Source organism: Rattus rattus, chromosome 12, assembly GCF_011064425.1.
Source record: "Rattus rattus isolate New Zealand chromosome 12, Rrattus_CSIRO_v1, whole genome shotgun sequence".
NCBI classification, from domain to species: domain Eukaryota; kingdom Metazoa; phylum Chordata; class Mammalia; order Rodentia; family Muridae; genus Rattus; species Rattus rattus.
This window is the reverse complement of record NC_046165.1, coordinates 53,990,785-54,016,022: the sequence shown is the minus strand read 5'-3', so window position 1 is coordinate 54,016,022 and position 25,238 is coordinate 53,990,785. Positions and strand designations below refer to the sequence as shown.

Here is a 25,238-nt window from a genome sequence, read left to right as displayed (position 1 = left end):
GCAGGTGGTTGAGGAGCAGGAGATCAAACAGCAGACTCTCAGAGACACCCAAGTGAAAACAGAGAACCAGTTAGTTGGGCCTTACGGGCAAGAATTCTTTGTGTCGGACTCAGACTTAACAGCAAACCAGGCTAGATTATACGGACCTCAGAATTCTGCAAGCAGAATTAGAAATGAGACCACCCCAAAATTCAGGCTAAGACATGTTCGCTCAATGTTCCTGCTGCAGCAGGCAGGCAATTTAAGAAATATGCACCTCGGCTCTGTGGTAAAACATACCCCAAGGGCCTTTGGCTGAGCTGCTTGGTGAATGGCCAAGACTATCTGCCCCAGCACCCCTTCTCCCCAAGCCCCTCCAGTCCTCTTGCAAGCCAGTTCAAGCCCAAGACCTCCTCAAAGCTGGGCAGTCTCCATGAGACACCCTGGTGTGGGCATTATTCAAAGGAAGTAGTTCTTTAAGTGTACAACTTGAGTTCACCTAAGAACCTGCTGGAAGGGCAAATTCTCTGCATTTTCAGGCAAACCAGAAACCTGGTTGGCCCAGGAGTGTGGGTTTTACCGGGGGCTCTGGCAATGTTCCTGCACAAGCCTAAGGCTTGCCACTCTGCTTCCTTGAAAACCAGAGGGGCAATAAAAGGGACCGCATGGCCCTTTCTACCAGTATCTAACCTTCCTGACTTCCTGCTTGCTGCCTGGCACCTAATCACCCTACACTCATGAAAAAGAGGGTTACTTAATAAAAAAGTAAAGAAAAATGCCCATTTCCAAACTGGGGAAGTAGGCAGCAGAAAGATAGACATGACACTCACCAATCCTAAATCTTCTCTTATACAGCATGCTCTTTGGTTACAGCCGTCGGTGAGGTGAGTCACTGATTACTAAGGCTTTCCCACATCCTCTGCTTCTTCACTGTGTGACCACAACCAGAGCATCTTGCTTCCTAAGATCCCAACCCAGTGTACTGATCCTTAGTCTAGCCACTAGGACACTCCCTCCTCATTTCCCTGGCTGGCTTCTTCTCTCTGGTACTCTGCACTCTGTCTGGTAGCCAGGGCTCTCCCCCTTTAGGATCTAGCTTGCCTTCCACCTTCATTTCCATTGTTGTTTTCCTGGGCTCTGGGCTCTACCACCACCACCACCACCACCACCACCACCGCTGCCGCTGCCACCACCACCACCCACTTCACCCCTGCACCACCACTCTGGACTCAAAAGTGTGATGAAGTTAATAGGAATCTAACCATGTACATGCTCACCCTATCTCTAAGTGAGGAGGATCCAGGAACGAGGAGGCCGTGCAGAAATGTCTCTCCTCCATTCCATCCTCCCCAGCACTGTCTCACCACACACAGACCCATTCTTTCCTTCTTCCTCTTTGTCTCAATGTCATGGCACTTAGAAAGACAGGCTTCTATTTCAGGTTAACTGCTTTGATTGTTTCTGAACAGTCCAGGAGGTTGGCAGGGCCTTCTGATAGAGTAGCTCCCTCCCTAGGCATTCCTGTACTGCCTAGGACTTCTGTGTGGAAGCACTGGGTAAGGCTGTGAGGAGCAAGAGAATATGCACGGGAGCATCTTCTAGAAGCTCCCTGGGTTGAAAGGGGCAAGGGAGATGGTGAAGGCCCCGCATCTTCCTGATTTACCCACCTCAATCCTGGCCGGACCTCCGTAGAAGTTGAGAAGTTAAAGCACAAATGGGTTCCTACAGCGAAGCCACACAGGCTTCTGGTTCATCCCACACAGAGCTGCAGATCAGTAAGTACATGCTACACAGATGAAGGCCACATGAGCAAACCTGCTGACACACTGCCATCTCCAGGCAATATGCGCAAAAGTGAGTTCCCTAACAGGGTAGCTATTTCTGCATGTATCTCCACTCCTTCCCCAGCCTCTCACAAACTGCTTGCCTATTTAAAAAGGATCAACATTCTATCCAGACTTAAAGGCTTACTCTAACCCTAGCTCCAATTTGGGTAATTTTCAGACACAGAGACAGACATTAAGATAGTTCTAAGTGCTGGAAAGACAGCCTAGGTGGTAAATGTTTGCCTTGAACGTGTAAAAACCTAATTCAATAACCAAAACAGAGTAAAAAGAAGTTGGGTGTGGAGTCATGTGCTACAGAGGAGGAGACAGGTAGATTGAAGGCTGACTGGCCACTCAGCCTAGAGTACTTGAGCGACCCCTTCTAAAAAAGAAAAAGTGGAGTCTGGAGAAATGATCTAATGGTTAGAAGTACATACTATTTTGCAGAGGGACAGAATTCTGTCCCCAGGATCCCCAATGTCAGGATCAAACACTTGTTCACCACTCCAGCTCCAGGGTGTCTAGCACCCTCTTCTGGCCTCCATGGGTACCTACACCCACACTTACATACACATATGTACACATAGTTAAAATAAATGAAATCATTTCAAAAAAGAGTGGGCAACACCTGGGTAACACCCCAGGCAGTCCTCTGGCCTCTATACACTAGTGCATGCAAACACATACACCAACACACATATATACAATACACAATTAGTTACTGAAACACCATACATCAAAAAGCCTGTGGATAACCCAAAGCCCCCTGAGCCAGAAGGTAGGTAGAAAACCTGCACGAGACTCTCAGGATGGAACTGGATGTGACAGAGTGCACACAGGGAGCTTTTAACCACATGACACTATTTGTAAGAGACCCTTCTAGTAAGACCTGGAGAGCGTGTCTGAACCTGGAACACTATACAGGAAACGTCTGGGGCTAAGAACCCAGCTCAGTTTTCCTGGAAATACCAAAGGAGCAGGAGGAATTTGAGAAGAGATGTTGACATGTTGGTTACTGAAAAATCTTTGACCTGGCCTTCTACTCCACACCTACCCAGCTATCAAGACCTCTCCCCTCCCCCAATTTATTTACTCTTATGTACATTTGATGTTTGGTCTACATGTCTGTCTGAGGAAATTGGGTCCCCTGGAACTGGAGTTACAGAGAGTTGTGAGCAGCCATGTGGGTGCTGGGAATTGAACCCAGGTCCTCTGGAAGAGCAGTCAGTGCTTGTAACCGCCGAGCCTTCTCTCCAGCACGAGTCCTTTCTTTAGTGTAATAGTGTAACAGATACATACAAACGTTAATTCTACATTTAATCAAAGCACTACTGATATAGTATTCTTAGCTTTAATGGAGTTACTGTTTTCTCTCCAGAATTAAATTGAAATTCTAACCTTTTGCTGGGCCTTAACAGTCACTACATTAGCTGGGTATAATGGTATATGCCTTTATGCACTTGGGAGGCAGAGGTGGGTGGATCTCTGTGAGTTCAAGGTCAGCCTGGGCTACATAGTGAGACTCTGGCTCAGAAACACAAAGCCAATCAGAAGAAAGGGATGAGAGATAGGTCCCCACATCCCTGAGAATTAAGTACCTAAAGTGGCAGATATCTGATAATCTCATCAAAAATAATAACCTTTTGCCTATTTTTCCCCTGTGGTAGGGGAAGTAAAGGGGAGCCCCACAAGCCCAGGCTGTTTCTACAACTTCTCAGCTGCTCATGGAAACTCTGAGTTTTGCTCCCATTACGCACACAGCCCCAGTCAATGTGCCAACTGCACAGTATTGCTGGGGGAGGGGGCTAGAGTGGCTGCCCGGAAGAGGGAGTGGACAACAGTCAAGGTCAGAGCCAAGCACACAGGGAAGGCAGCTCACCCACGGTCAAGGTCTCTGTCCTGGGTTTCTGGATGTCAGAAGGTGGCAGTAGGGGGAGGGGGCACAGAAACAGAAACACGGGAACTTTGTTCCCAGGGATGGACAGGCTGTCCTGTGGGGCATTTTGGTTAGCTGCCCAGGTCTGGGGGAGTGGGGTGACTGTACTTTTTTGCACCTTTCTGGGAAATGGGATTGGAATAGTCATGGCTTGCTGCCCTGGAAACCTTCCAGAGTCCTGGTATCCTGAGAACTAGCCCAGCCCGTCACATGCAAAGTGTCCCAACACTGAGGAAGTCGCACTGGAGTTCCCCAAAGGCTAGTGATGTCCCACAGGCCAGGGATGGCAGAGCATGGGTCCAATCTTCAGGGAACACAGCCAGCCTCCTGGCAGGTCACCAGGGCTGCAACTAGACCCCAAGCTTGTGGTCTAGGAAAACAAGAGTCTCTATGGACTGGCAGAGGACCTCTCTGACTTCTGGGAAAGAACAGAGAAAGCACCCATAAACAGGGCTCCTCTCAACAGGCAGAGCATTTGGGCTTCCAGTTAAAATAAAATAAAACAAAACAAAACAAACAAAAAAAATACCCCACTGCTGGCTAGGTCAGCCACTGTCCCTAACAGGTCTTCATCTATGGTATAAGAGCTGGCTGTCCCCACACCCCACCTCCAGCAAGACACGTGGACACATGCCATAAGAAACAAAGAAATGGTCTTCTGGAATGGGTCCAGGATCAAGTTAGCACAAGAGGAACTTAACCAATCATTATTATTTCTGTTTTTAAATATTTTACTTTAGTTTGGTAACAAGGATTGAAGCTGCAGTTTGTACCTGCCAGGCAATCACTAACCACTATGTTCCCAGCCTTCTATTTATTTACTTATTAATTAATTCATTTTTGGTTTTTCAAGGCTGGGTTGCACCGTGTGGCCCTGGCTGGCCTGGAACTTACTCTATAGACCAGGCTGGCCTCAAACTCACAGAGATCAGCCTGCCTCTGCTTTCCAAGTGCTGGAATTAAAGGCATGTACCACCACTGCTAAAATATTTTTTCTTTTTGAGTAATTTATTTTTTATGTGCATCAGTGTTTTGCCTGCATGTATGTCCGTGGGAGGGCGTCAGGTCCCCTGGAACTGGAGTTACAGAGAGTTGTGGGCTGCCATGTGAGTACTGGAAATCAAACCTGGGTCATCTGGAAGAGCAGCCAACACTCTTAACTGCTGAACCATCTCTCCAGCCCCTCTTTTTAATTTAAAAACAAAACAAAAACCTCAAAACAAACAAACAAACAAAAAGGCAGTGTTTCACCAAGTTGCCCAGACTGACCTCAAAATGTAAGATCACCTACCTCTGCTACAAAAGTGGTGGGTTACACGCCTGCCCCAGAAGCGCATACTGGATAAGGGGTTAGGTACCCCTTACTCAGAAGCCTCACAGACCCAAACTGTAGCCTCCTGCTTCCATCTTTTGGGATGACGAGAAGCCATCTCTCCAGACATTGGCTTCACAAATGCTAGGCAAGCACTTTACTGTGCGGATGCATCTGGAGCCTTTTGCATTTCTGCACATTTATTTATTTTTATGTATAACTGTGTGCATCCCTGTGCCACAGTATGCATGGGAGCCGGTCCTCTCCCTCCACCCCGTGAGTTCCTGGGATCCAACTTGGGTTATTCCACCAGCACCCACTCACTCACTGGCCTTGCATTTTATTTGATTATTCAATTATCAGTATGACTAAACATTTTTAAGTTTGCAAACAGTTGTATTTTTGTTTTCCCAATTGCCTGCTTCTTGCTTCTTCTCATTTGTGCTGAAACACACACATCTTTTTCTTGGTGGTTTATTTAGGAGTCCATTGCTGAGGCTGGGGAATGGCTCAGGACTTGTGATTGGTTCCAGAACCCATACTAAGTGGCTTACAACTATCTGCAACTCCATCCCCAGGGGATCTGTGCTAGCCTCTGTAGACACTCGAGTGCACATACACACTCAGGGATGCATGCATGCGCATACACACACCACCTTGATGTTTAAAGAACCTGTGCCCCTGGGAGGGGGCTTTGGTCACATGTTCAAATGTTTCCCTAATTATTTCCTTTTTAATTTTGCTCAGCTGGTACTGATGACATGATAGTCTTTCTTTTCCATGTATTTCTTTTCATGTATTAGTGTGTACTTGTATGAGCTCATGTGCATCATGTCATGCAGCAGCCCAACGAGAGCACTGTTATCTGTTGGAAATGGAGCTGCAAGCAGTCGTCAGCTGCCATGTGGGTGCTAAGAATCAAACCCAGGTCCTCTGCAAGAGCAGCCAGTGCTTTTAATCACTGAGCCTGGGCCATCTTCTCAGCTCCTGGCAACACAATTTTTCAAACAAAAGCCAAAACAATTTCCCTTAAAGTTTCTGCGTTTACTAGCATGATTAGAAAAACCTTCCCCAATCCAGGCATGGGGGTACACATCTGCAACCTCACTCAGTACTTGGAGCAGATAGCATCAAGTGCTCCATGAAGTCAAGGCTAGCCCAATCCACACAGCGAGTTTCAGGCTAACAGGCTACAGAGACTGTCGAAAGGAAGAAACAATGACAAAGACTTTGTAGTTACAGACATAGACATTTGAACTTCTTGCATTTAAAAACTTGAATCTCTAATCCACCTAGAATTTACTTTGACCTAAGAAAATCTAATTTTCTTTTTCTAAATAATTAGCTGGTTATCCCAATGTTGCTAAAGCATATTTTCTATTATTTCTTTATTCTAAAGCACATATATTCCTTTCTAAAGCTCAATGTGGACTTCAGGTATCCTAAGGCTCAGGGATCTGGAAAACAAACTCAAGTCATCAAGCTTGATGCCATTTACTTACTGAGCCATCTCATCAGCCCCTTAGCCCCTCCCCCACCCCAACTCACTATGTAAGCCAGGCTGGCCTCAAACTTATGGAGATTCACCTGCCTCCTGGATTTTTTTTTTAAAGGTTTATTTATTTTATGTGAGTACACTGTGGCTGTCTTCAGACACACCAGAAGAGGGCATCAGATCCCATTACAGATGGTTGTGAGCCACTATATGGTTGCTGGGAATTGAACTCAGCACCTCTGGAAGAGCAGTCAGTGCTCTTAACCTCTGAGCCATCTCCCCAGGCCTTTTTTTTTTTTTTTTTTTTTTTTTTTTGTCTCCTGGGTTAAAGGCATTTTCCACTCCCCTCTTTTTTTAAGTTTTTTTTTGAAGAAGGATCCAGCTTTCTAAGACCTTATATTCAATCCCTGGTACCAACCCCAAACGAACAACAAATCACAACCTACCAAAGAAAAGCAATCAGTGTACAACGGAAAGGACTGCTAAAATGAAGGTAACCTGTTTAATGATATGCATACAGAGATGAGGAATTATAAGAGGCTCTGGGGCCAGCAAGATGGCTCAGTGGGTAACAGTGCCTGCAGTACAAGCCTGGTGACCTGAGTCCAATCCCTGGAACCCCCTTCAATGGGTAAATGGAGAGACCATCCTCCACAAAAGTGTTCTCTGAACTCTACACACGTGCCATGGCAGATGCACTCCCCATCATACATACACATATAAAATAACTTAGCCTGACCCCTGACCCCACATTATCAGCTTCAAGGACCCAAGGTCAAGACACAAGCCAATGGGACTTAACTACCTTACAACGGTTCCTCCCTCGGAATAGTTGAAAAAAGTGAGATCTGGACTAGAAATATAGTGCCTGCCACACAGAAACCACTCAATAAATGTTAGATGTCTAGGAGTGACATGAACAAGAGAAATAAAGAAGGTGTGGAGATACAGCTCAGAGCCGGAGCACTTGAGTGGTCCCTCAGCCCCAGCCCTGCACTTCCTAGAGGAACACCCCACACCTGGGAGTCCTCTGTCCTCCGTACAGTGCTGAAGAGCATCTGATCAGGAATGTCAGTCCAGAGGGACTCTCAGATCTGCAGCGCCGGGGCAGCAGGGAGCCTAGGGTTGGGCTCTCAGCCAGAGCATCCAGGCCTGCTTTCTGTCACAGGGCTGAAGGGCAGTATCCTCCTCTCTCCTCTTGTTCACAGGTCCATGAACCAGATTCCATACAAAAGTTATCTTCCTGCATAATCTGAAACCTCAGGATGTGATGTGAATAAGAAATGGGGCTTCTGCTGATGAAGTCAGGCAAGGATCTTAAAGAGGAAAGCATTCTGGAGTCTGGCTGGGCCCTGAATCCAGTGGCTCTTACCTTTATCAAAGGAGAGGACATGGGGACAAACACACACAGAATTAAAGAATGTGGCATGAGGACGGAAACAGAGGCTAGAGTCATGTAGTCACAAGCCAGGAAGTACCAAAGGCCACACCCCTACCTCATCGTGTAACTACCTCCCCCACAATCCCCCACAATCCCCTACCTGGACCTGATGCTGAAAAATGGCAGGAAGGATTTGTTAACTGGAAGAGCTGTTGGAGCAGAGTCCCACCCACATTTGATTTCAGGCTTCTGGAACCACAGAGAACACTGTGGTTGTTTGAAACCATGAAGCCATCAATCTCTGGCAACCTGTCAGGAAAATGAACACTAGGTAAATACGTTGGTGCTAGAATCAAGTCGGGATCGCTTTAGTCATGTTTATAGTTCCAATGACTCCTGTGACCCTTGCTTTGTTTGTGGGCAGCACCTGTAATTGAGGTGGCACTGCTGTGCCACACCTCCTGAAGAGCAGGACGCTGCAGCTGGTGGCTGAAGTAAGACTGCTGGAGGCACTGACCTGCATGCAGATGGAGGTAAGAGAATCAGGAGTTCAAGGCCTTCCTCAGCCACACAGTGAGTGCAAGGTCAGCTCAGGTTACAGGAGACCCTGCCTTAAAAAATTAAAAGGGAGAGAGGGAGCTGGGCACGTGCCTACACTGGGAGTGCTTGCCTAAAATAAACAAAGCCATAGCTTCAATCCTAACCACAATCTGTGTGGTGACACCTACCTGTAATCCCCCTGCCTGTAATCGCCCTGCCTGTAATCCGCCTGCCTGTAATTCCAACAATGGTGGTGAAGGAAGAATCTTAAGTTCAAGGTTTGAGGGCCCACCTATGATTCATGAGATTCTGCCCCAGAAACAAAAACAAGAGACATCAGGAAATAGGGAGAGAGGGTTTTCTAGGAACTGAATGTGGTCCCTGGCTAGCAACCAGAGGAGGGGGAAAAATCCATCCTACATCAACAAGAAGCTGACTTCTTCCCAACCTTGCAAGCCACCCTTCCGGAAAAGAATGATGATTTGGCTCTTCAATTTAGTTTTGTAGGACCCTCAGCAAAGCCCGACTGGCCGGCAGGAATGGGTAATCACAAAACCTATAGTGGTGCACTAACATGCCTGCCTGTTTCCACACACAACACCACACACTTCCACTTCCTAGAAATATGAATGGCAAGTTCTGGTCACAGAAGGCAGACCCAAGCTGAACAGGTCCCTACTCTAATTGGATCTCCATTACCCCTCCTACTGACAATGTTACGAACATGACTACCTGAGCAGAGGGGTCAGAGGACACTCAGGATAGTAGTTTCTACTGTCATTAGCTTTCACCCAGGTGGCCCCTCGGCCTTTTAACATCAGGATACATAGTATGTTACAATATGTAACTATGAGTTACAATAATACAGAAGCTACAAAGTTAACAAGACTACTGCTTAGGACATATGCAAAGCCAGGCAGTGTCACACGCCTGCAAAGCCAGGCAGTGTCACACGCCTACAAAGCCAGCACTGGGGACACCGAGGCAGAAGACGGATGAGACTGAGACCAGCCTGGGTTAAACAGAGATCCCATCTCAGAAGAAAGATGTGGACTGGAGAGATGGCTCAGCAGGTTAAGAGCATTAGCCCCAAGCCAGACCACCAGAGTTGCATCCTCAGAATACACAGGCTAGAACCAGTTCTTGCCAGTTGTGCTCTGACCTTTGCCCAGATGTGTGTGTGTGTGTGTGTGTGTGTGTGTGTGTGTGAGCACATACAATCAATCCATGAATGTAAAAAGAAAAAACTTAAAGACAGATGGAGCAGCTACTTAGTATCTTCACTGCTAAGTTTTCTAGTTCTAATTTAAAAGGATATACATACATGCATGCATGCATACATACATTCGTGTGTGTATGTGTGAGTGTGAGTGTGAGTGTGTGTGTGTGTGTGTGTGTGTGTCTTTGCCTTTTCTCTCTTTTCCATGGATACCAGCCAAAACTCTAAGCAGACTTGGCCCAGACACTCTGGCTGTTATTTGTTTTTCTTAAGACCCTCCCCACACTCTTCCTGCAGCTGTGATAGCTGAAATGTCCTGAGCTTCTTCCTGTCTTCATCCCCTTCCTTCTAGCCAGTGTTAGCTTTACAACTCACTTGGCCTGTTTTTCTTTTGAACTCTAATAAAATGGTCCTTGAGCTTTAAGATAGATAGATAGATAGATAGATAGATAGATAGATAGATAGATAGATAGATAGATGACAGCAGATACAGTGGAGTGTCATGGAGTGCAGGCAGAGCTAAGAGGGCAGTCAGAAGGAATGATGTCAGCAGCCATTCTCTATATCCTGATGACACTGTAGATACAAGTGTCAATGGTAGCCAGGGACACCGCCTCTACCTCTGGATTCTATCATCAAGAAGCTCAGTGCAGTAGTGGTATGTGTCTTTAATCGCAGGGCTGGGGAGGCAGAGGTAGGAGGATCTCTGTGTATTTGAAGACAACCTGGTCTACAGGGAGAGTTCCAGGACAGCCACGGGCCACACAGAGAAATCATGTCTCAAATAAAATAAAAATTTCTATTTTAAAAAGCTCAGTGAAGTCAAATCTACAGTCTACATGCAAGTGTGTGTTTAGGTTGCTATCAAGACAACAGGAGCACAGCCTGCAGACAGTCTACACCCCAACAATGATAAGTGTTCACTGTTGAAGAAGGAAGCTATAAATAACAGGGGAAGGGCTTAAAAATGAAATGACTTGCGGTAGAGTGCTTGCCTAGCAAGCGCAAGGCCCTGGGTTCGGTCCCCAGCTCCGAAAAAAAAGAAAAGAAAAGAAAAAAAAATAATAAAATGGCTTTATGGTATGAAATTAGAGATATTTGAAGGTCAAGGCATGGCAAACGGGGCACTGACAGGTTTTGCCCTTTCCCCCTCTCCCCCTTGCCAAACTGTTAGATTCCATTCCTAAAGCTAGTCACCTCAGTCTACTCCCTTATTTGGCCTCTTCCGTCTGCTGAGGCTAACTACCAAGGTCCAGCTCTCAAAGTATTGAAGCCCAGCAATCAAAAGCCCCCTTTGGTTACCCTAGTTAACATGCCCAATTAAAGTAAACTCATCCTAGCCCTTTACCTAGATAAACTGCCATCTGCCTATGGGCCATGGCTGTCACTCCTACGCAGAGGCAGTCCTTTGTCCCTCAGGACAGAATCACTTCCTCTCCCTTGTTCCAGTTCCCTTCTTCCTTGTCCTTTGTCTCTTATTCCCTGTCCTTTGTCCCTCTGGAGCAAATTAATCTCCACTGTGCTGAGAACTTGGCTGTGGTGTGTTCTGTGCCTGAATTCCAGTCCTTTTACTATTAATATAGACATGGATTAAAATATCAACCGAGGGGCTGGGACATAACTCAGTTTGTAGCATATTGGCCTAGCACACATGAAGCCCTTGGTTAAAATCCAAGGCTGAGAGGCTGGGTGTAGTGGCACACACCTTTAGTCCCTCTGGGAAGGCAGAGGCAAGCAGATCTCTGTGAGTTCAAGGCCAGCGTGGTCTATCTATACCTTGAATACTAGGACAGCCAGGGCTACACAGAGAAACTCTGTCTTGAAAAACAAAACAAAAAGGCCCAAGGCTGAGTAAACCACACACCTGTAATCCCAGCAGGATTAGAAATTCAAGGCCATCCTCAATTACACAGTAAGTTAAGGCCAGCCTTGGCCACATCAGACCCGCTCAAGATTTTTCTAAATCATACCATATACGCAGAGGTACAACAAGTACATGCTATAGCTTAGCATCATTATGCATTCCCTGCTTTGCCTACTAAAAGGGACATGGGACATCAAGCAAATAGGCCTTAGGCTCTCTACCAGGCTAGCTCGAGAAGGGGCAGAGGAGGAAGTGGTAAGATGAAGGATTATCTTGTGACATTAAAAAAGTAACTGCTGGGGGAGAGGAAGAAGGGGGCTTATCCAAAGAGCACACAGGATGACAAGGAAACTCTTCAAAGGGGCAGGGATAGGTGCAGCTCATTGGGAGAGCACTTGCCTTGCACATGGGAGCCCTTGTTTCAATGGATGATACCATGAGAGGCAGAAGGGAATGGGAGGGTCATGACCATGAAATCCTAACCCACCGAATCAAAGCTAACACAAGAGAAGGGTCAGTTCTTCCTTTCAGCAGAATCTCAACTAATAAATGCAGCAGGAAAGACAGAAACCAGAAACAGAATCATTAGGCAAACACACAGTAACTACTGTGCAAACAAGATCCGCAGATGGATGGTACAGCTGCCGGGTCACAATACCCAAAGAAGTAGGACTGGACAGTCTCAAAGCACTGGCTGCAGTGACAAAGGGGAAAGCCATAACTAGTGAGGAGTTGTAGCACACACCAATTTAACCAAGGAATTGGCAAACACTGTAGGTAGGGACTTCTTCCAAATTCCTGATGGTCTAAATCCCAAAACAAGGGCTGATGACTCTGTGTGGAAGTGTCCTGGGCTTCAGCCTGGGATGACCACAGAGCAGAAGGCACTTTTCCTGAGACACTCTAACCCGACTCCACCCCTCCCCTCTGTCCTTCCTAGGTGGTAAAGAAGAACCTAAATGCATGATGGTCCTAGTCACAATAACTCACTGGAGGGCAAACAAGATTATTCAGCAAGAAAACACATGAGCCCACAAGCCTAACAGCTGAGTTCAAGTCCAGAGCTCCCATCAAAAGATTCCGATACCATGAGTGAAGACATTCATCTGTAATCCTAGCACTCCTGTGATAGGACGGGAGGCACAGACAGGAGAATCTCCCAGAAGCTTGCAGGACAGCGAGCCTGGAATATGCAGCAAGGACAGAGACATAAAAAAGACCCTGCCTAAGGGGTGGGTGGGGGAACTCCCTCATAGAAGCAGGGAGGGAGAGAGAGATGGGACTTATAAACGGGAAACTGGGAAAGGAGATAACATTTGAAATGTAAATTTAAAAAATCCAATTAAAAAGAAGAGAAGACCCCGCCTGCACAGGTAGAAAGACAACAGGACAACCCTGACGTGATCCTCTGACCTCCACAAGCTGTGGGAAACACGCACCCACGCATGCGTGCACGCGCACACGTACAATGAATACTTAGTATGATTCTCTAAAAGGCTTCGACAATTCTTCGATGACATTCTTGCTCAAAATGCAAGGCAGCATCCTAGAAAAGACCAGGGAACCTCTGTCAGAGATGGGAGGAGACACTAAGGAGAAATTCAGTGCGAGGTGGGCAGCACACCAGACCCCAGACACAGAGAAATGGTATTAGTATAGGGTCTGTGACATATTGAAAAGACTTACAGCTTATGATGCTGTGCCAATATTTGATTGTGTGCTCTTGGTAAATGGACCCCAGAGTAAGCAAATCTATTTCTACAACTCCCATGTATGTCTAAAGTCAGTACCCTAAGTTTAAAACAGCAGCTGGGTGTGGTGGCTCACCTGTGATCCCAGCAGTTAGGAGGATCACTGTAAATTCAAAGTCAGTCCAGGCTACGTATAAACTCTAGGTATGAGATGAGGCCCTGCCTCAGAAGGAAAAGAAAAGGAAAGGCCTGTAACTCCAGCTTCGGGAGAAGGTGATGTCCCCCTCTGGCTTCCACCACCTCCTGCATAGGCACATTCGTAAATTTAAAAACAAACAAACAAACAAACAAACAACAACAAACCTTCAAAATAAATAACACTTTAAAGTGAAGCCTAACGGGACAAGATATGAGAGCCAGCAAACCTACACCTGAGACCCAACCATCCCTAACTCCAGTAGCAGGGGAACCCTACGCCCTCTTCTGGCCTCTGTGAGCACTGCATGAAAGGAGTGCACAGACATCCAGGCAGGAAAAGAAAATGAAAAACTGTAAAGCGTGAAAATGAATAACCTACACAAGTAACAAAAGTAAAACCAGAGAGTTACTAATTCAAATCAGGTGTCACCTAAAAGAAATAGGATTCTAAATACACTTTGTAAATGTCTAACTAGACGGTTGCGTCTCACCTCCTGCAAAGGCTGTCTTTTAACCGTTTGCATAGGAATTCCACTTCACAAAACTTCATGCTTTGGGAGTGCCACTTGGGTGCAAAGTTATTCACTGCAGCCCGGTGTGTAATGGGGAAATGATGAACGCCCAGGGTTAACACAGATGTAAAAGATGAAGGGCAGATAGCACTTTTACTATGGAATATTCCACAGGGGCAACAGAGTAACAGCTGTAATGCAGGAGCCTGAATAGCAAAGTACCAGTACAGCCGTTAGGACCTTAGTAGGCAATGTCTGAAACGCTGCCCAAGAACATTTATTTTAAAAAGGGACCGGTGAGGGAAACAGGACAACGAATGCTTTCATTTTTGACTGCTCTGATCTTTGAGCTACATGACTATACATACAGTCTAGTGAAAATTATTTCATCAAGCAAACAAAGAGGGCTGGGAATGCAACACACAGGCAGAACACTGCCTAGTGTACCCAAGCCCCTGGGTTCTGACCCCAGTATCACAAACAAGGCATCACAGTTGATATGGAGCTATGATTTTCATAGACAATTCCCAAGTCTAGTCAGAGGACTAAACCCAAAGTGGTCATGATGTCCAAGTGTTAGCCTAGCATACTGGGAGAAAGTGAACCTAAATAATTACAATCACATAGAGGGTTTTTTTTAATTATCTCTTTACATTTATTTTGTGTACTTGTGTACAAACAGTGCACAGTTAAAGGACAATTTTTGGGAGTTGGTTCTCTCCTTCCACTATGTGGGTCCTGGGGCTCTAATTCCAATGTTGAGCCTGATACACACTTATCCACTGAGCCATTCCACAGCACTCCAATCACCCCCCTTTTGAAAGTTACACATTCAAGTCTTTAGGAGAAAATAAACTCCTAAAACTCTGTATTGGACCAGTGAGACAACTCAGTAAGTTGTCCTGTGGCCTTCACTTGTACACAAAGCACATGTGCCCAAGGACACACGAGCAAATAAATCATGTAATTTAAAAGCACAACAACAACAAACAAACAAACAAACAAACAAACCCCCTTGGTACCAAGGGATGAAACCCAGACCTCGTACAGACTAGGAAGTATTCTACCACTGACCAACACTCTCGCCTTATCTTCCTTCCACACTGCGCTCTACTGACTAATACCCCTCACTTCTTAATTGACAACTTGTAATAGATCTTTTTATAGTGATATTGGATGTCCTAGCGGTTGACCACAATAAATTTAGGAGCATCGCTTCATTCCACCAAACTCTAGTCTCTCCTGGACCTGCTCTGGCAGAAAGCTAAAGGGCCTAAGGAACTCTGGTGGCCATGGTTAGGGGTGAGGGCTTCTCTGACAGGTGAATTCCATACCTGCCAGGCCTTCTGGTGTGATATACATTGGAAGGTCCAGTAGGGGGCCCTGCTTCCCCAGCTGGTCTGGATGAACCAAGGGCCCTCTCTAGAGATTCCCTGGCAGTTGGGTTTGGAGTACTTGTGATGGACAAGCATGACGCCCTGGCTGGCAACAGTCCTGAGTTAGCAGACTCTGGACTTCTTATCTCCTGGCATTCTGTCAGCCTGGAAGTCAGAGAAGGCTCTAAACTCTAAGGTGTGTGTGTGCAGGGGGGAGGGGGATGCAGCATGACCCTTTTCTCCTTCCCGGCCGATTCTGAACCCTCCCTCTCTTTCCTCCAGAGGCTGCAAGAAAATGGAAGGGCTTCCCCCCCCCCCAAACTACTCCAGAAGTGCTGGGCGAAAACTGACCCCCTTCCCAGGGTGCCAAGAAAAATACAAGACTATCAGTAAATTCACCAAAGGGCCGGGGCCACTTCTTTGGTATTCACCAACAAATCTCTGTCATTAGCAAACAATGTGACTTGAGGACACCAATCAACCTCTCTGGATCCAGATTTCATTTTAAGTCACTCCAGACAACAGGGCAGCCTGTGGTTCTGCAAAGTGGCAGGTGTTACTTTCTTTGGGCATTAAATGGACCAGAGAGAAGACATCTGGTAGGGTTGTGAGGTGTGGGGGAAGAGCACATGTTGGGTGCAGGGAAGAAAAGAGGAAGGAGGTAGGAAGTCTTTGAAACCAGGACCGATCCTGTGATTGTATCCTACAATCCTGTATCCTACAAGTATCCTACACAAACAGGGGTGGGGATGGAGGATGGAGAGGAGAAAGGGTCCTTCCTGGCCATCACTAAGTCTTGAGGAGGAACAGTCTTGGAAGAAAGAACTTCTAGACTCAAGCAGAAAAACGCCCATCTTCTCTAAGATTGCCCAATGGCTCTATGAGCTATTTACTGGTCAGACACAGAAAAGTAGTCTCCCAGGAGGACAAGGGACACTTTATACCCTGTGAAGGAGGAGACAATTCACCTTATGTCTGGGTTCCGATGGTCCTTACAACCCAGCCTACTTGAGCAGCTGGGACACTAAATCTCTCAGTCCAACCCACAAAAAAATGGTGGCACCATGGAGGTGTCAGCCACATTCCAGACATGACCGCAACGTTCCACCAGTCAGTGAGAACAGACTCGCTATTGGAGAATGATGGGGCTGGGATCTGGACATCTAGCTCCAAAGCCCTAAGTACTTTGCCACTGTGCCTTACCTCAAACAGAGCTCCCTTCTCTAAACTACTCCAACCAGCAAGGAGACCCTTGTGTTGGTACTTAATTTCCACTTGCCACAGTCTGCCTGCACCCACCACGGTGGCTGTTGAGGGGCATAAACCAAACAGACACTGTATGTGGAGCCTGGGCCTTCTGCATCAACCATGGGTTTGGGGGTCTCCAGGAGCCTCCAAATTCTCCTCTTATCTACATGAAAGGCCAGTTACATAGCCTGTCACTTCTCAAGTTGGCTGCTTAGCCAGTTTCTGGGTTCTTTAACCCCTGTACCTGCCGCTGCACTGTCCAGGTGAACAACAAAAGACCAGGCGTAGCAGCAAGAAGTGTTCTGCCAGGGTCCTTCAGGAAGAACCCACACCCTGGGTCAATTGAGTTTCTATAGTCGCACTGATAAAACAGTCACACAAAGAGGACCCATACACCACCTCCTGACTTTGAAACCCTAGCAAAGAGCTCAACTGAGTTGAGAAAGAAAGGGGCTATATGGTTTTTAATTCTAGTTGTTGAAAGTTGTACTTCTGGACATTCCTCTGGCTGCTTGGCTAAACAGGCATGTTGGAACTCCTCAGTGTTTAAGATTTGTTTTAATATATGAGGATTATGGAACTGTACATATTTTGGATAAACAATTCAGGCTGGCCTCAGCACTAACCTGAACCACAACAGTGACCGGATAGTCACTCTGGAACCAGTTTCTAACATTCCCCAAAAATCAACAACTCCAGCAAATATATCTATCCCAAAGAGGAGGGGCTAGCTGGGTAAAAAGGGCTAATGCTACATTTCCATATCCAGGTTACTTCAAGAGGGGTCTGCCAAAGTTGCTTCTACCCTTCCATTTAGGCCACAGGAAAGCACTCCACCTCTCACCAAACCAAACTCACAGTCCCTCTTGAACACACAAGCCACGTAACTTATTTGGACTGGCAGATCAGTTAGAATCTAGGCCCGGGGAGACAGAAGATTCTAAAAGCTGAACCCACAACCCAGATAGGCAATTTTCCCGGTTAGAATGCACCTCAGGATCACAAGGTGAATCTGGATGGCTACTTTAGCTATAGCCTTAAAACTCCAAGAGGGAGTAACCGGTAACCAGACCACCTAATTTGGTCAGTCCCAACCTAAGAGAGTCCAAGAGGCATCGCTGCCGTTAGTCAAGAGAAAATTCAGCGCGGTGCCAACCTTGCGGTTCTCCTGCTCAACCCAACCAGAAGAGTCGGGCATCACTCTTCTGCCTGAGGGTGGCCTGACGTGGGGTAGGGAGGAGGACACATAGGTTCCTTGAATGCAAGAGCCAGACACCAGAACCTCGTCCGAGCAGCCGCCACTACAGAGCATCTGATCTGCCCATCGACTCCGCTTCCTCTGCGCTCTGTGTCCTGGGGCTCTAGAAAGCTCATCTCAGTCTTTCCGCTCAGCTATCGACCTCCCCGGCGTCCTTCTCTGGCTCACACATCCCGGGCCCTGCAGCTGATGGGACAGCGCTATGACCTCCTTCCCCTCGCCACCGTGGCAAGGCGATCAGGTGCTATCGGGACTGGACTCAGGGAGTACGCGGCCTCCCGAAAGAAGACTCCAGGTCCTCGGCTTGCGGGAGTCTCCAACCCCCACCCGGTGTCCCCCTAGCCCGGAGGCGCGCAAGTTCCCATCCTGCGTGCGCCCGTCCGTCCTCACCTGAAATCCTCCAGCCGGCAGTCGGGCCCACGCAACCTCACTATCCAGGCCCCCAGGCAGCCGGCGACACAGCTACTGAGTGGGTGCGTCCCTGCAGACAGCCACGCGCCCCCTCTACGTCCGGCCCGGCCGCGTGCGCATGCCCGGCCTTATACCCCGCGCGTCACCGCTGGGCCCGCCCCCGCCTGCTGCCCCGCCCCACTCCCCCGGGCCTGCCACGTGGGGCAACCAGCTAGCAGCGTTCAGTTACCCTGGCCAACCTGGTCCTCCGGCGTTGTGCATCTCCGGCTCACATCCTAGCTCTCTCGGCTTCATCCACCCTTCCTCTTGAATTCCATCCTTGTCTCACGGAGGCCCAGCAGGCTCAGCTATTCTCTGGAAACCTCCCATCTGTCCTTTTTTGACCCTTTGTGGGAAACTGTCACAGCCTGACCTCCATCCTGTCACACTCCTGACCTCCATCCTGTCACACTCTCACACTCCTACAAGAGAGCTTGGTAGGTATTTGTGTTTTTAACGCTGTTGATGAATCTAAGAGGCTTTTCTGTTTTCTCCAATTCTAAAATGTTCTGTAAGCAGAATGGAGCGCCTCGTAGACTGCGTTTCTTTTGCCAGCCCTGGCCAACCAAAAGAATCAAAATGCCTTGTAACGATCCAAATAAAAGATTATATTCATTTTTCAGATTTTCGCACCACTTTCTCACAGTAATCAGATTCCTAAGGAGCCAGGTCAAGCCTTAGGTTTTGTTTGTCCTAGGAGGGAGTCTTCCGCTGTAGGGAAGAGTCTATTGTGTTGGATAACGAGCCCCGGATATGCAAATTTCTTGAGAAAAATAAACCACCCACTAACAGCTTATTGTTCTTTTCAGCTGGATACTATTAGGATTATTTCCTCTATAGCTTAAGCAGGTGTCAGTTGGGGCTGGGAGGGCCCCATGGAAGGATCTCTAATGGCACTGGAGCCAGTGAGTGACCCGGTTTCTCTTCTAGCACAGGGAGCATGTCCAGTTGGCTGTAGTATCTCTAGATTGTTCAGTAGAGAGATGACATCTAAGTGTTGGGGGAAAGTTCCCTCAAGAAGGAAGTGTTAGGAAAGGAACTCAATGTCCCTAGAACAGGTGGCAGGAAGGACTCAGCTCAATGGCAGCTTGCTTTTGAGGGCTGGCTACTGCACCAAAGGGTGGGGTTGGAGGTTGGGGAGGTAATAGCCAGTCCTGGCAGTGCAGCCCTATGCAATCTCAGTTACTCTAAAGGAGGGAGGATCTCAAGTTCAAAGCCAGCTGAGGCAATTTAGTGAGATCCTTTCTCAAAAGGTAAAAGGGGGACTGGGTACCTGTTGGTTCAGTGTATGCTCGGGCCGCTGAAAGCCATGAGTTCGAGGCCAGCAAAACCAGGTCTGGTGACGCTCACCTGGAATTCAGCAGCACTTGAGAAGTGGAGACAAGGATCACAGGTTTAAAGTCTGCCTTGGGCCCCTGTAATGAGTTCGAGACCATACCTGAGCTATCTGAGACTCTTTTTGTAAATTAACTAATTAATGTCTTGCCTAGAATATGCAAGGTCTTAAGTTTAAAAGATATAAAAGTACTGAGGCCAGTCAGATTCTTCTGGCCACTCCGTTTTTCTAAAATTCAATTATCTTTCCTCTGTAATTACAGTATTGCAATGAGTAAGGGGGAAAGCCTGTGATGGTCCTCTCATTTACTTTCTGAGTAATTTTGAGGTAATGATAGCTCTTGCAGAATTTCCTTCAGAGTCTCTTCAACTCTATAATAACACTGAATATTTGCCTTGGTTAAAGTTACAGTGTTTTTCAGACATTATGTCATTCACTCAAGACTCCAAAGAGCAATGGACTGTCAGGAAGGGTCAGTTCCCCATCAGGCCACTCCTAGAAGGAGCACAGAAAAAGAATGAGAAACCCACCTAGAAATAAGGCATCTGATATTCCAAACATACAGAGCTCTGAATAGGATTAAGCTCATAAACACATCCCACAGGATTCCAGACAGGATGTCAGTACTACTAAAGCTTGCTTTAAGTAGTTGTCAAAGACTGCTCAGAGGGTATAGGGAGGAGCTGGGCATGATGGCCTATGTCTCCAATACTAGCACTTGGGTGGTAAAGTAAGAGGAGCAAGGGTTCAAGGCCAGTTCAACTCCACAGTGAATGTGAGCCCAACCTGGGTTAAGAGAGACCCTGTCTCATAACAAATGAGCAAACAAACAAAAGCACTACTGGGAAAGGAGTGATAGGCCACCCACCACAGGACCTACTGTGTAGCACTGTCACCTGTTTGTGGGAGAGGAGTGATGGGCCACCCCACCACAGGACCTATCTGGGTGGCACTGTCACCTGTTTGTGGGAGAAGAGTGATGGGCCACCCCACCACAGGACCTACTGTGTGGCACTGTCACCTGTTTGTGGGAGAAGAGTGATGGGCCACCCCACCACAGGACCAACTGTGTGGCACTGTCACCTGTTTGTGGGAGAAGAGTGATGGGCCACCCCACCACAGGACCTACTGTGTGGCACTGTCACCTGTTTGTGGGAGAAGAGTGATGGGCCACCCCACCACAGGACCTACTGTGTGGCACTGTCACCTGTTTGTGGGAGAAGAGTGATGGGCCACCCCACCACAGGACCTATCTGGGTGGCACTGTCACCTGTTTGTGGGAGAAGAGTGATGGGCCACCCCACCACAGGACCAACTGTGTGGCACTGTCACCTGTTTGTGGGAGAGGAGTGATGGGCCACCCCACCACAGGACCTATCTGGGTGGCACTGTCACCTGTTTGTGGGAGAGGAGTGATGGGCCACCCCACCACAGGACCTACTGTGTGGCACTGTCACCTGTTTGTGGGAGAAGAGTGATGGGCCACCCCACCACAGGACCTACTGTGTGGCACTGTCACCTGTTTGTGGGAGAAGAGTGATGGGCCACCCCACCACAGGACCTACTGTGTGGCACTGTCACCTGTTTGTGGGAGAAGAGTGATGGGCCACCCCACCACAGGACCAACTGTGTGGCACTGTCACCTGTTTGTGGGAGAAGAGTGATGGGCCACCCCACCACAGGACCTACTGTGTGGCACTGTCACCTGTTTGTGGGAGAGGAGTGATGGGCCACCCCACCACAGGACCTACTGTGTGGCACTGTCACCTGTTTGTGGGAGAAGAGTGATGGGCCACCCCACCACAGGACCTACTGTGTGGCACTGTCACCTGTTTGTGGGAGAAGAGTGATGGGCCACCCCACCACAGGACCTATCTGGGTGGCACTGTCACCTGTTTGTAGAACTGTCAAAGTCCACAAGGGCACCCAGAGTTGATAAGCTATCTCAAGCTGATAAGCTATGCACAAGAGGGATTCAATTAATCATTAACATAGCTCAAAATCAAAAGGTCCTAAGTCTCTGCATCTGCCCCCACGGGCATTTCTTCGGGAGGCGTATCCTGATGAGATGACACTCTCTGACTAGGTCCTACCTTGTCCATGACAGTATGTTCACTATACATAGTGACATCTGGAGCCTGGATTTTCCCCCACCATTTGCTTTTCCCCTCCTCCCTTTTCTCTTCATCTTCCTCCCCCATAAGCTTCTTGACTGTTCTGAAGTACATTTGATCCACTCTTTCTCAGACTTTTTGGAAACTCTTTTTTTTTTTTTTTTTTTTAAAGAAAAGCAATGTACTTTATGTCTCACAACCCTCTGTAACTCCAGGTCCAGGGAGATCTGACCTCCTCTTCTGGTCTCCATGGGCATTGTGCACTTCCAGGCATGTAAGCAAATCATTCATATATGTTAAATTAAAATAAAGAGAATAATAAAGTAATATAGTGCCACAACTCCAGTATAAATAATATAGCAAGCAATTTTTTTTTTCATGAAATAGGGTCTAAGAGTATAGAACATTTACCTAGTATGCTTGGGGCTTTGAGTTCAATTTCCAAGATCAAAACACAAAGGGCTGGACATAGTGACTCATGCCTTTCATCACAGCACTCATGAAGCAAAAGCAGTCGCATCTGTGACTTCAAGGCCTGTGACAAATTCACTAAATTTGATTTGGTGACCATTTTTGATTTGTAATCTACAGAATTAATATGATTTATGGAACTTGGATTTTTTCCTTCAAAGCATTTCATTTAATACTAGCTTTTTAAATTACCTATTTATTATCTACCTATTTATTGATTGTGTGTGTTTGTATGCATGTGGGCACCATGACATATGTGAGAGTGTGTGTGTGTGTGTGTGTGTGTGTGTGTGTGTGTGTGTGTGTGTGTGTGTGTGTGTAGATCAGAGGACAACTTGCAGGGAGTTGGTTCTCTCCTTCCATCATGTGTGTCTCAGGGATTGAACTCTGGTTCTCAGGCTTGGCATCAGTGCCTTTACTCTCTGAAGCCATCTTGCTGAGATCCCAAGTATTTTATTTCTGTCTTAACCTTAGACCATCACCTGCCTTGATTACAAGAGATTTCAATTGGTATCTGAACTCCCTAATGTAGCAGTTTGCACATAACAGATTCTCTATAAATATTTGTTGGACTGGCTAGCAACTCCCTCAAATTTCAGTGTTAGGCAATATTTAAGGGAACTGAACACAAGAAGCTGACACAGTCACAGCCCCTGCCAACATATATAGACAGATTTCCCGCAAGAGAGATGAGGGGAACAGCCTTGCAGAATAAGCCAAAGAAATGAGACACCCATCTTGTAGTGTGGAGGGTGGGGTTGAAGACTCAGAAAGCCACAGCCCTGAGTCAACTGTGTTGACAGGACAGGCAAGGAATGAGCAGGACAGCCAAGACTCTTCATCCTTCCTGTCAGTTTTGGACAGTGCTGGGTTTGGCCACCAGTCCACACCCTTTTCCCAGACTGTTAGATTAGTTATCAGTTTCTCTGGTTCTTCTTTTGAAGGGTAGGGTGAAGGGTAGGATGAATTTTCTATGTTTTTTTTTTTTAATGTTCTGGTAGGACTTAACACATTTAAGAATATCAGAGGAAACATGGTGTCCCATACCCCAAAATCTGACCCAAGGACCCATGTGAGGGCCAGCAGCCTCAGCTGTGAATCAGGCACCTAGGAGAATGTGTGACCCTGGAGTAATTATCAATGAGAATGCTGACTGGGCAAACAAATATTACCCATGTTCCAGTAATCCATAGCCTTTGTTTTCTCCCTGCTTTCGGTAATTTGATTCTTCTTTCTCTGTTTCTTTTGTTTTTGTTTGGTATTTTTAGACTTATTTGTGTATGAGTATTTTTGCTTGCTTGTATGTAAATGTGCCATATACATATCTGGTGCCTGCAGAGGTCAAAAAGGGTATTGGATTCCCTGGAACAAGAGTTACAGAAGGGTGTGAAAATGAGTGCCAGGAACCCAAACCAGGTCCACTGCAAAGGCAGCAGTGCTCTTATCTCTGAGCTATCTCTCTAACTGCCTTTAAAATCCTTTTGAACATTTATTCTGTGTATGGAGGGGTGCTAGAGTGAGTATGAGGAGGCCAGAGGACAACTTAGGGGAAACACTTGATTCAGACTGTGAGGCTTGGTGGCCCTGGCCTCCATGCATGCGGCACCCTGCCAGCCATGCTTGGCTTCTTTACCAGTTTGCCCAAAAGAACAACTCGTGGTTTAGTTGACTTTTCTCTGTTATTTTTCTGTCCTCTATTAATTTCTGCTCTGCTTTTTATTTGTAAAGACAACCTGGGCATGTGGCACACACCCAGAGGCCGTTGTGCTGCTTGGGATGCTAATAAGGATCCTTAACTTAAACCTAAGGGTATAAGGCCAGCTTGGTCAGCATAGTGAGACCTTCATCTCAAAGCTTAAAAATAAGAGGGGTGGGAGAGATTTGAAGAGTAGTGGCCCAAGCCTTTAATCCCAGCACTTGGGAGGCAGAGGCAGGTGAATCTAGGAGTTCAAGGCCAGCCTGGAATACAGAACAAATCCAGGATTGGCAGGGCTAAACAGAAACACTATCTCAAAATAAAAGGAGGAGGGGAATGAAGGCGGAAGAGTAAGGGAAGAAGAAGGGAAAACCATGAGCTGGGCATGGTGGTACACTGTAATCTCACCTCTGGAGAGGCTGAGTATAACCAACAGCATATTTGAAGCCAATCTGAATTACACAGCAAGACCCTGTTCCAAATCAAACGAAGCAACCGTCTCCAACACATACCTACAAAACTACCTTGGTCAACATGTCTCACTCTACCATTTTGCCTAATACTCCTTTTTGTCCCACCCCCAAGTAAATAACCTTTTTAAGGACTTTATTTTTTTAGTTCAGTTCACAGCAAAATTGTGCAGAATGTAGTGCCTCCCCCCAGCATTTCTCTGGCTCCCTGTACACACACCCACACCTACTACCAACATCCCTGGCCAAGCTGCATCTGTCAAGGAGGTGAGCCAATACCTACATACCATTAGGTCCCAGCATCCCTGGGTTTTGTAAGGATTCTCTTGCTGGTAGGCAGGCTATTAGTTTTGACAAGTCCTGGTATGTGTTCCCAATTACAGTTACATAGAAAACAACCCCTCATCATTCCCGACACCCTTCCTACTCAAGCTATTTCCGCACACTCCAAACTATTCACCTGAAGCCAACTGTCACTTTTCTCTGATTTTCCAAAGGGCTTTTCCAATTTATATGTATGGATGTTTTTGCCTGTGTGTATTTCTGCACTGTCTTTGTCAGGGTTGTATTGCTGTGAACAGACACCATGACCAATGCAATTCTTATAAAGGACAACATTTCATTGGAGCTGGCTTACAGGTTCAGAGGTCCAGTCCATTATCATCAAGGCAGGAGCATGGCAGCATCCAGGCAGGCATGGTGCAGGCAGAGCTGAGAGTTCTACATCTTCATCTGAAGGCTGCTAGCAGAATACTCACTTCCAGGCAGCTAGGATGAGGGTCTTAAAGCCCACATCTACAATGACACACCTACTCCATCAAGGTCATGTCTTCTAATAGTGCCACTCCCTTGGCCAAGCATATACA

At 47.0% G+C, this 25,238-nt stretch overlaps 1 protein-coding gene across 2 annotated transcripts in view; it reads right to left on the bottom strand.

Annotated features, from left to right (window-relative positions):
* Nucleotides 1–18,378, bottom strand: part of Slc39a14 (solute carrier family 39 member 14) — a 46,552-nt gene extending 28,174 nt beyond the window's left edge. For both annotated transcript variants that reach the window (XM_032917529.1, XM_032917530.1), the window contains exon 1: nucleotides 18,226–18,378. The gene's annotated coding sequence lies outside the window, so the exon portion shown is untranslated. The remainder of the gene's footprint in view (nucleotides 1–18,225) is intronic.
* Between the last annotated feature and the right edge of the window lie 6,860 nt (nucleotides 18,379–25,238).